Source organism: Eurosta solidaginis, chromosome 1 (assembly GCF_040869045.1).
Source record: "Eurosta solidaginis isolate ZX-2024a chromosome 1, ASM4086904v1, whole genome shotgun sequence".
NCBI lineage: Eukaryota > Metazoa > Arthropoda > Insecta > Diptera > Tephritidae > Eurosta > Eurosta solidaginis.
The window spans coordinates 113,172,731-113,185,794 of NC_090319.1; positions in this window are offsets into that span (position 1 = coordinate 113,172,731).

Consider the following 13,064-nt stretch of genomic DNA (forward strand, 5'->3'; position numbering starts at 1 on the left):
GTGAATCCAATCACCATGTTTCATCCCTTTTTTCGTATGTGGTATAGAATTATGATATTTTTTTAATTTTTCGAAATTTTCGATAGCGAAAAAGTGGGCGTGGTCATAGTAGGATTTCGCCCATTATTAATACCAAGATAAAGTGAGATTAGATAAGTACGTGAACTAAATTTAGTAAAGATATATCGATTTTTGCTCAAGTTATCGTGTTAATGGCCGAGCGCAAGGCAGACGGTCTACTGTGTATAAAAACTGGACGTTACCGTCATAGAAGCTACGCCCTTACCAAATTTTACAAGGATTGGTAAATTTTTGTTTGACTTATGGCATTAAAAGTATTCTAGACGAATTAAATGAAAAAGGGCGGAGCCACGCCCATTTTGAAATTATCTTTTATTTTTGTATTTTGTTGGACCATATGATGGCGGGAGTTGAATGTTGACATAATTTACTTATATACTCTAAATATATTAAATTTTTTGTTTAAATTTGACTTTTAAAAAATTTTTTTTAAGTGGGCCTGTTCGTCATCCGATTTTGCAAATTTTTGTTTAGCAAATATATAGTAATAGGAGTAACGTTCCTGCCAAATTTCATACTGATATCTTCAACCACTGCCAAATTACAGCTTGCAAAACTTGTATATTATCTTCTTTTAAAAGTGGGCTGGGCCACACCCCTTGTTCAAAATTTTACTAATTTTCTACTCTGCATCATAAAGTCAACCGAACTACTAAGTTTCGTCGCTTTATCCGTATTTGGTAATGAATTATCGCACTTTTTCGGTTTTTCGAAATTTTCTATATCGAAAAAGTGGGCGTGGTTATAGTCCGATTTCGTTCATTTTAAATAGCGATCTGAGATGAATGCCCAGGAACTTACATACCAAATTTCATTAAGATACCTCATACTTTACTCAAGTATCGTGTTTGCGGACAGACGGACGGACGGACGGACGAACATGTCTAAATTAATTTATTTTTTCGCCCAGATCATTTTGATATATAGAAGTCTATATTAATCTCGATTAGTTTATGCCGTTACGGGGTACCGTGAGCTCTGCTCATTTGTGTATAAAAAATCGCTAGGCGCTACCACCGACTGGCTTTTTTCGTAAAATAGCTCTCAAAATCAGCACAAGAACTTCACTAAACACCGCATGATATTTGTTTTAATTGTTATTGTCGATAATATTGCATTCGGATCATCTCTACCTTTTTTTTACGATACGTGAACTATTACCGGAGTTACAGCTTGACCACTGTTGTGAAAAGCTGAGTCTAAAAAGAGAGGAGCCACGCCCATTTCTTAAAATTTTAATTGATATCGCTGGTCACCGGAATACAATATTTGAACGAGTTCGCTTTATTAATATCTTATCTAGGTCGATGCAAAGTTTCAGCAACTGCTCGAGCCTTAACTCGGGAATGGTTGGGACCACGAAAAGGTACTTCAGACTGAATCTGTGGAGAATTGAATGATGTTCAACTTCAAACTGAGCGCGAAACTCGAGCAAGATATAGGAAGCGAGATATTTGAGAAATACTATATTTTGCGACCCCGGCACTCGAAAATCGCAAGATGCGCACATGTGACTTATAACGACTCTTACCATTAACATAATGCCAAAATACAGGCGTAGTGCCAAAATAAAGGCGAAAGCTTTCAAGTTTTATCTCAATTATCTCAAAGGTCAAAACTTAAATAGCTGGAATAATTTCAATTTTCTTAATGAATCAATTTTGCATACAATTTTTTTTTTCAGTGCCATAATATTTTTGAACAATTTTTATTTGCCCATTCGCTAGTGTAAATTTCTTTTTTATACCGAAGTGCTCGTCCATCATATAAAACGGCCTTTGATTTGCACTTGCATATAAAAAGCAAAACCTTCCATATGAAGTTTATATATATGTGGGGGCATACGGGAGGGCTTCGAAAACATTTTTTTTTAATTTAAAGTGTAAATTTGTATCTGCGCCTATGATTCAGGACAAAAAAGAGCACAAAAGTGATATAAGTGTATAGGGGTTGAGCAGCCCTGGTAATTATATAAGTAGTAATAAAACTTTCCTTCGTTTATAGGACCACGAATTGTTTTATCGTGTGTATTGTTCACGTTCAAGAGAACTTCACCAGACATTGACGACCTTCCAACTGTTCAATTAGGTACGAGCAAAATAAAAAAATGAATAAGCTGGAAGGTTTTATTAAAAAATATGGTTCCAACTAAATACCTCGGCACCAATAGCCAATTTGACACATTAACCAAAATATTTCCTAAATGTATTTACTTACATATAGCAAATATTGTTGAAGGCAAATTTTTTGAACACTTTTACAAAAATATCAATTGTTTCAAGACAACCGTAAATCTTGCATATTTCTAAATTAGGCTACAAGCATTGAGTTATAAATTTTGTAGAAATATCTTTTTTTAATTAAAACTTTTTTTTCAAGTATCACACAAAAGAAAAATAAGAAAACAACGTGAGGTTTTAGGTTTAACTGAAATAAAGCTGTAGATATTTCCAATTATTGCATCCAACTGTGGCTTAAGTGAGCGGTGAAAAGGCGTTAGAGATAGTTTTGTGCGTGCAGGTAATTACAAGTCGACTTCAGTATATGATAAATATATAAGCCGAAATGTCAGCTAAGTGGCCGCTTAATAAAACGTTGAAAACTGATCATCATACAGAATTAAGAAGAACAATGAGTTAACATGAGGCGTCAAATGCATCAATAATGAGCCGCTAATCATAAAGTGGACACGCGACTAATTTGAATGGGAGACAAAGAGAACGCCAGCGGCAGTCGGAGGTGTCGAAACTAAAATGAAATTTAGCAAAACGACCATAATTGTACGCAAATGAAGGTAAAATGCTTGCAGCTGAAAAAAAAAGGGTTAAATTAGTAGTTATACGCCCAGCAATTATGGTCGGATAAGAGGTGTGTGAAGATGGTCGTGCAGCCAGTGAAATTAATTCAAATGCCTCTCCATCATAACCCAGGGAATTTTTTTCTTTCTACCATTTTTTACTACGAGTGGATTAGCACGAAAGAAAGTATGGATTTATGTATGCATGTGTATGAGTATGTTGACACACAAACGCATTCTTATGCACATACATATTTACGATAACAGCATGTGGCGGTGTTTAACTTAAAGTAGAAAAACTCAAATTGACAAAAAAGTAGAAAAACTCAAATTGACTTTTCGTTATGCAGATGAGTGCTATTGATAATTTATAGCATCGGGAGCAGATTTGCCAATTTCCAGATGAGTGCACCACTTGCGCTATGTTGAGGCGTAAGCGCATTGAAAATGGCGATCAAAACGTGCGAGTGATTACCCAGTAGCGCCGATTCAGTCAAAATGCATTGAAAGGCTATAATTTCATAACCGATGAACGCACACATATGAATACCGGCTGGACATGCCAGCCACTTGAAGTATGGGACCAACCGGCTATTGGATCATTCCACGTTTGCACATACACACATCTGTAATGAGTGTAGTAAGCATAGTGAAACGGCGACTTGGCGGCTGGCAGATACAGCTCTTGATCGCTCCTGCAATAAGCATCTTCGAGAATTGAGAAGTCGATTTTATCGCTACTATACTTATTTGGTCTAAGTAAACATTTGCGCCACTTGCAATGGGCGTCCATCGATTTACTCTAAGACATCCTATACATACAACGTTTATGAAGTGGTATGTACGTACATACGTATGTATGTAAGTAGAAGGTTATGCGGTAGCATTCTTGAGTTATTGATTTGGTTGCATGTACTATACATATATATGAAAGTATGTATGTATACATCAATCGATTATGAGCAAATATATGCATGAAAAATTTGATTCGATCGGTGCATCAAAAATTCATCGTCTAAAACTGATCATTAAACTGTTGGTAATACTTAGAACAGGGACGTGACCAAGTGAAAAATGTGATCGTATTCAAACCGTTTTTGCACTATTGGATTGGTTAATTAAAGCGGGTTTTTGGCTCTTTAAACCGCGTTTTCCGTTCGGTTCAACGGATCGGGGGAAAAATGTGCTTACGCTTCACTTTTAATCAGTAATAATCCAAAAGTATAAAAGTATGGGCAAAAGGATCTACGTTAGAACATATTTATATACTCACACCATACATATCAGAAACTCTTTGATTTGCAATAATCAACCGAGATTGATAATAACAATATCTTCTAGCAAACCCTCATTAATTAAATAAATTCTTCGTAGCTCTGAAAGGTCAAATTTGAATGTAGAATACGCTCACTCTCTCAAATCTAAAACTTAGCTTACAGGAAACGAAATGGCACTTTCAGCGGAATTTTTTTTTTTTTTTTGTGGTTGCAAACATTTTTCCGTCAGTGGAGTAATGGAAAACTCTTTCTTTGAGCCAACTGCTAAATGAAATAATAATCCTTCAATTTTAAGGAAATGGACGTCTTAAATTTTTTTCACACTTCACTATAATATAAAGAGGAAAAGTGTATTCACAACCAACACTTTAAAACGTCGATTGATCAATACTTGCGTTCGCCGAAAACGCCCCAAAAATAACTTGAACCACTTGAGTTTACTCTTTATCTATCTATTATACTTCCAAAAGTTCAATAGATGCATTTGTCAACATATTTCGGGATCCGTTTGGTATTATTAACCTATTTGATTTTACCTACCAATGATTTAGTTTCAAACTTGGTCTTCTTAAGATTTCTCCAATTTCCACATCGGTACTGAGATTAGACGAAATTGATAATTTCGGAACGGCTCGTAAGTTTAATATGTTCTCAAATTCTTTAGATATAGATTTTGTGCTTATTCTAAACTCAAATAACAACTTAATAAAGCTTTAACCTTACCTTTAGCAGTAATTGTATTAAATTCGTTATGTAATCTGTAAGTTTGCATGTATTTGGTTAATGGTTTGTAAACAAACAAACAAATTATACATTTAGCTACAGAAAATTTATTGAATGAGCCATTAAAATGCTACGAAAACTAGTTCGGTTTTGGGTTTGAATAAAATACTTGTATACGATTTTGGTTCGGTTAACAGATATATGCGTTTTTACGGTTCAAAACCTAGTCACGTCCCTGGTTTAGATGCATTATGCTCAATTTCTTAGATTTACAGGGGCATAAACCTATCCTAAGAGTATCTTTTTGTGATAATGTGTTTATTTTCCGATATTATATGTTAAAATGAGTCCTTTTCATAATGTTCAGAATTTGTGTATAGATTTTTTTCATTTAAGAAATTATTTCTCTGTGTCTCCTGTTCCATATGCCTCTACGCCATTTTCTTTCTTGCGGTTCCTGAACTTCCGTTGGGGATTCTATACATATACTTTTTGTGTCTCTCTATCCGTACATGTCTATGTCCTCGTCCCTGTCCAGTCCATATCCCTTTCCCCTTTCATGTTCCTCTTTCTAAGCCAAAATCTCATTCATATACAATTCGGTGAATATTAATAAACACATCTTTGGTTCTGGTATAAAATTATGTACATACATATATTCATATGAATGTATAATTATATTATCAACAAAGCACGAATTATTCTTTTTCAGAAGAGATTTTTTTCTAATCAGGTCTTTTTCAACGCATGTATTTTAGCCAAAAAATGTATCAAAAACGTACATCAGTAATGCCACGCTATAGCGAAAGGTCTATTCTGAGATGGAGCTTATGGTCTTGTTCTGCATCCTTTGGGGCAGCCTTTTAAGTTTGCAAGAAATGAGTTTAGTACTTAGAGGCAAATTATGTATAATGCAACGAGTCATTATTTCTCGGGTGTGTCAAAGCTCGTATGATATGAATAAAAGCATTCATTGGCGGCCGCCGTGGTGCGATGGTAGCGTGTTCCGCCTACCAAACCGAAGGTTCTGGATTGAAGTCCCGGGCAAAGTGACATCAATATTTACATTTACACAGAGTTCATTCAGAATCAATTACATGCTATATTATAAATGGAAAGGTGGTAAATTATAACACATTTCGAAGTATCATGGCGCCTTACGCAACAACGCCTAGCAGAAATTGTCCAAATAAATATTGCCGTTTAAGCATAAAATATGTTTTCCATACATCCATGAAGGCTTGCATTCGATCACACAAACGCAGTAGCACCGCGCTTCAACTGCCACAGAGTGTTAGTTTGCATCAAATCGTAATTACTATTATGTATGCTACTGAGGGATACTTAAGAGCTACCAATATAAATAAATAAATTTAAATGGAATAAAAGCATACAGAAAATGAAAGACTTAAACAACGAACTTGAAACAGCGAGATCAAGCAACAGCAATGTGGTGCAGTGTTGTTTAAGCGTGTTGGATGGCTGGCATCGACACAAAAATAAATGACTACACAAACAAACACATATTTTTTGAGGATATTAGAGAGATTCAGCGATGACACAGTTGGCCTACTTGGGCGTCAAACTACTCGCTGTCACAATACGGCCTGTTTTTTTGCTCTCTGCTACGGTTACTTCGTTTTACTTTCGTTGTGTATCCATGTAAGCATGGCACATCTCTGGTAGGTGGGTTCGCTGTTGTTAGCTGTTCAATACCAGAAGTACTTAAACCGTAAGGTAAGTATTTTTTTAATTACAGCCCCAGCCCATTTACTTTTTTCTGATGGCGGGTACAAGGAAACACGATGAATATCCGACAGGAGAGAAGCGCACGACATAGCAGCGGTATTGGTCTTATCTCGCAGCTCAAGGCGAGACTCCGCAAAGGGAAGTAGTGGGGGAAAAGATAGATAGTGGGAGAAAGATTAATATAAATCTAAAATAATTTCTGAAAAAATTCACTGAGTGTTCCTTGATAAGAGAAAGTTGTAGGACTTGAGGTTTGAGTAGGAAATGCTAACAGTTACAAGCGTCTTTTGACGTGTTTGCGCCGAAAGTACCTGCAAATTTTTTTTAGTGGCAGCCATACGTATTGGATTACGTGGAGTTGGAATAAATACTACGAAAGTAAAATAAACGCCAGATCTTGACTTGACTAAGTTTGGTAAGGAAATTCCCTTCAAGATTATTTTCCAATTTATAATTTTTTTTTTTTTTTTGTAATAATTTTTTCGTTAAATTTTCTTCTATATATTCAAGTTGTGTAGCGCAGTCTTATCTATTGCAATCCTGCTGTACATCCGATGAAATGTGCAGAGCTGACACAATATGATGCAATAGAAAAGTGTCAAATGTTACTATGAACCCTCCTCGTTTTTATATCCTACCCTTATGTAACAAGTACAGATTGTCATTAAGTATCCAGTAGAATAAGCTTACCATAAAAGAAGGTAACCAATGTCATCCCTCGGCTTATTGCAAAATTGAAACAAGATCTAATTTTTCGAATTATTTTATTGATTAGCTATTTGGTGACAACGGTATCCGATTTTTTCGCCAAATTTTGCTTAGATTTCGATTCATGTCTAAGTTTTTTAAAATAGGAAACATTTTCTCTAAACAGGGTTGCCCCTCGGCAGTGGCCAGGCGAACACTTCGAGTGCATTTCTCCCGTGAAGCCGCGGTTCGGACTCGATATAAAATATGGAGATCCCGTTCCGTCAATTTAAATGAAAGTTTGAAAAAGAATGACGCAAATTGACGGAGAAACTCTGGCCTAATCTTCTCCGAGGTAAATCGCGGTAGTGTCTATTTATTCTTTCATTATTTATTTATTTAATTGTTCACAAGATTTTCATGCCCTTCTTATTTTATTCTCGGTTCTGAGAAAACTATGAAATCTATCCATGAATAATCTAATGATAAAACTAGAATAGACCACTCTCTAAACGTGCTTTATTAATACATAATGATCCGCGTACACTTCGAGAAATGATTAATCAAGAGAGCTCTTTCTTTTCGGAAGAGTCCTTTGCCATGAATTTTTTACATGGCTGTATGGCAACATATAAATAAATAAATGTAAGACGTGATAACCTCCGAAGAGATTTTAGGTCTAGCTTCCCTTCCAATTTGCGTCGTGCCCTTTTTGATTTGCGGGACGGGAAGTACTTGTTTTTATGCCGATCCCTTCTTCTTCTAAATGAAAAAAACTTGTTTATTAAACTTTGATGTTGCTGTGCCCTGGGCGTGAACACATGATATTCGGTGTGGTAGGCGGAGCTACCACCACACTACGGCAACATATATGTAGTATGCATATATGTACACTGAAAGAAATGGTACTAGTAAAATCAACAAATCGGTTCTGTTGTTCTTGACTTAACGGAGATTCGGTGAAATTGATCGAATTATAGTTAATTCGACCGAGTTCTTTGTCAAGGGAACAAATTAGTTTAGTCGTTTCAACAGAAGAGAAATTTTCGCTCTTAAGTTAACAAAATTCTGTAAAATTTACAGATTCCTAATCAATCTAACTGATTTTTCTGTTAACACAACTGAGCTTACAGGTCATTTCAACGGCGATCAACTGCAGTGTTGCCAGGTGATGCAAAAAAAGAAGCTAGATTGGCAAAAAAAAGGTTAGAAAGGGCTAAATTTAGAAAAAAAGAAACTAAAAAAAGGCTAGCATTTTTTTGGTTAATTCATAAATTTTTTTTTATATTTTAGTTTACACATTTGTAAATAAAAACTTATAAACATAACTTAAGCATAACTTCCTGTTTCAAAACATATCAGGCAAATTTTCCTTGAATAGCGCATGGAATTACCTTAAATGATTGCATATGTGTAATACATAAAAAAATATTACAAACTAATTATTTATATATATATTCCCCGTCTGAAGAATCAGAAGAGCTTAAGTCTGGGTATAAAGTTTGGCCATTTACCATAGATATGAGATCATCGGTAATTTCAAAATCATTACAACATTTAGATAAGCGATTTAACGAGCATCTAATATTAAGCAGCGCATTAAGCATTTTAATTTTTAGTTTGTTCCTTAATTTAGTTTTCAGAATTTTCATGCCACTAAAAATTCTTTCAACCTCCGCGTTACTGAGTGGTAATACTAAAAAGCTAAATACGAATTCGACAAGTTCTAAAAAAGGAGGTTCGTTTAATGCATTTTTATGTTCTCGGACTTCCGACCAAAATTCCATGGTGGAGTGTACATTTTTCCATTGTATAGTTGTAAGTTTTCGCCACTGCATCTCTATTAATGCTATTTGACTTGAAGAATAACTATACTTCTCTTTTTCAAAGTAAGAAAATACATCTGACTTTGAAATTTTCAACGAATTTTCAGCAGAAAAAGAATTAATCTTTTGTAGAGAACCCATATTATTAGGTATTAGGTGTTCACAGGAACTACTGAAATTATTTTATTTTAGAAATTTTTAAAAATACATTCGGAGTAAAAAAGGCTAGAAAAAAGTCACGAAGCTAAACCCAAAATTTCGAGGCTAAAGGCAAAAAAAAGGGTAAATCTAGCCTCGAAAAGGCTAACCTGGCAACACTGGTGACTACTATTTTCATTTCTATATTCATATGTATGTATATGTAGCAATCATGCGTATTTATGTATTCACATATTTACGTATTTATATCGCGGCCGCCGTGGTGTGATTGTAGCGTGCTCCACCTACCACACCGAAGACCCTGGGTTCACACCCCGGGAAAAGCAATATCAAAATTTTAGAAACAAACTTTTTCAATTAGAAGAAAAATTTTCTAAGCGGGGTCCCCCTCGGCAGTGTTCGGCAAGCACTCCGAGTGTATTTCTGTCATGAAATGCTCTCAGTGAAAACTCATATGCCTTGCAGATGCCGTTCGGAGTCGGCATAAAACAAGTAGGTCGCGTCTCACCAATTTGTAAGAAAAATTAAAAAGGAGCACGACGCAAATTGGAAAAGAAGTTCGGCCTAAAATCAATCTCTTCGGAGGTTAGCGCGCCTTACATTTATTTATTTATGTGGCAACATATGTACGCTCATACAAAGCAGTCGCAACAACTTTTTTTGTTCATTTGACTACTAAAACGGTCAATTACGAATTGGCATTTCTAGATTGCAGTACCAGCTTTCGATGGTTGATTACCGTCAAAACTTTGAGCCGAATGGAGGCTAAGATGATACACTCAAATTTCTCCATATATGCTTCAATACCTTTCAAATCCGTTACTGTTTCTGAACTCAGATTCAAAAGCTTGATTTCATCAATAGCTTTCAATATTTGGGGAATGTGAGTTGCAAAAGGTTTTACACTATCCACACGAGCAGACCATCGTGTTTGTGACATGCTGTGCAAGGAGAATTAGTTTTTTCCTTGAGAATTTCCCATCTCTGAGGGCTTGCGCTAAAGATATTATAAAATTTCTGCATAATACCGAAAATTGTCATGACTTCTGCACAACATTCAGCAGCTTGCACTCCACATAAATTTAAACTATGACAAGCACAAGGTGCAAATATTGCCAGGGAGTTATCTCTCAGGATATGACTCTGCGCTCCTTTGTAATGACCGCTCATATTACTGCCATTATCATACCCTTCCCCACGGCAGGCATCCAATGGAGTATTGTGCCTTTTTAGAGTGCAATCGACAAACTCTAAGAAGCGTTCTTGGATTTTTCATTTTCCGGAGTTCTGTTTAATAAAACATAACGCAATATAAAAACAGTCTGCTCAATAATCGCCGAATTAGGGGCTGTATCCACTATTACTGTGTAATACTTGACGGACTTTCTCTCGCCTTCTATCTTTCTACTTACTTGACTTCCACAGATTTCTATGAACTCATTTTGCATTCCATCAGCAAATAATGTGCTTGGAGACGATTCTTTTTCGTATGAGATTCCCTCACCATCTCCAAATGTTCCTGCAATAGGAGGTCATAATTGCTGATCAGTTCCAAAATACCAAGAAAGTTTCCCTTTTTTAGATTTCCGATCAATGAATTATACCCTCTAAATGCCAATCCTTTTTCTCCAAGAAATAAAACAACATCAAGAATTCTGCGAAGTATCTCTCTCCAGCGAGCTGCTTCATTTTTCAGGGTTTCCGCTAAGAGAAAATCCACTGAACTTGCATTTCGAAACCTCAATTCATATTGGCGCCACTCTATATAGCAAGTTTTATGATTTTGACTATTTTCATGTTCAGGAATTTTGTCGTGTAACCCCTTCCAACCTTTTTCTTTAGAATAACCTGAAGATTTTGTTAAAGCTGATCGGGTAATTTCGGAAATTTTGCTGAAAAGCCGGCATGGAAAACAAAAAAGCGCTTCTTTTGTTGCACTCCAAACGAGCCAATCACGGTTATTTTTTCTCCGTTTTTAAACTACTGCATAGATTTTATCGCGGGCTTGGCGGCTAATTCAAAAATAAATAAATAAACCGTAACGGATATTTGTCAAAAAAGGTTCGAAAAGGTTCGGTGTCAGCAACAGGCCAAATACATAAAATTGGATCTCTATCATAAAGTTAAAGTTAAAGTTAAATCTAAAGTTAAAGTTAAAGTTAAATCTAAAGTTAAAGTTAAAGTTAAAGCTAAAGCTAAAGTTAAAGTTAAAGTTGAAGTTAAAGTTAAAGTTAAAGTTAAAGGGAAAGTTAAAGTTAAAGTTAAAATTAAAGTTAAAGTTAAAGTTAAAGTTAAAGTTAAAATTAAAGTTAAAGTTAAAGTGAATGTTAAAGTTAAAGTTAATGTTAAAGTTAAAGTTAAAGTCAAAGTTAAAGTTAAGGTTAAAGTTAAAGTTAACGTTAAAGTTAAAGTTAAAGTTATAGTTAAAGTTAAAGTTAAAATTAAAGTTAAAGTTAAAGTTAAAGTTAAAGTTAAAGTTAAAGTTAATTAAAGTTAAAGTTAAATTTAAAAATAAAGTTAGAGTTAAAGCTAAAGTTAAAGTTAAAGTTAAAGTGAATGTTAAAGTTAAAGTGAATGTTAAAGTTAAAGGGAAAGTGAAAGTTAAAGTTAAAGTTAATGTTAAAGTTAAATTTAAAGTTAAAGTTAGAGTTAAAGTTAAAGTTAAAGTTAAAATTAAAGTTAAAGATAAAGTTAAAGTTAAAGTTAAGGTTAAAGTTAAAGTTAAAGTTAAAGTTAAAGTTAAAGTTAAAGTTAAAGTTAAAGTTAAAGTGAATGTTAAAGTTAAAGTGAATGTTAATGTTAAAGGGAAAGTGAAAGTTAAAGTTTTTTTTTTTTTTTTTTTTTGTGTTTCGTGGAAGGAGGAAATGCTTTATGCACGGACCGGGATATTTAAGCCTCACTGCGAGACTCTCCGAGTGTAGGACTCCCTTCTTCCATGAAGGCCTACCCACTAAAACTTAACCTCCCACGGCCCGCGCTAATCCCCGTACCTGGGACCGCGTTTAGCATTACTTCGGGTACGGGTGCGCGCTACGTGAGCTCTATGGCTACTCTCACGCTAATGGGCTAGGCATCCGTCTTCTCGTTTACTGGTAAGTATATGCCTCACATATGTGCTCACCGTATCCCATCTGTCTCTTCGACAGGTCATGTTATTAATGACACTGCCCGGGGATAGGTCGCCAAGTACATCTTCTACCCTCCTTCGCTGATGGGAGAAGTGCCTGCATTCGAAGAAGGTGTGGCGTACATCGTCTATTTCCCCACAGTAAAGGCAGCTCGGGCTATCAACCTTACCCATTCTGTGTAGGTATTTGCGGAAGTAACCATGTCCCGTTAGAAACTGGGTCAGGTAAAAGTCTAGCTCTCCGTGCGGTCGCTTCAACCATGGATTCAGTTCAGGGATTAGTTCCCTAGTCCACTTTCCTACGATGCTGTTGCTCCACTGATCTTGCCAACGTCGGATCGATTCTTCTCGCGCCTGCATGGCAACAGCAGCTCTACTTGCTTGCGATCCGTTGTCATATATTGTTTTTCTTTCCTCAACGAGAAGATATATCGGTATGGTTCCGCAACGACCAGGACAGCTTCAGCTGATACCGTGCGGTAAGCCGAAGATATTCGCAGCGCCCCTCTGCGTTGGAGGTGAGGGCGACTCGGTTCTTCCGGTATTTCATTGCGTTCGCCCAGATTTCTGCACCATATAAGAGTATAGAATCCGAGGCTGATGCAAGCAACTTCCTTGTGCATGGCTTTGGGCCACCT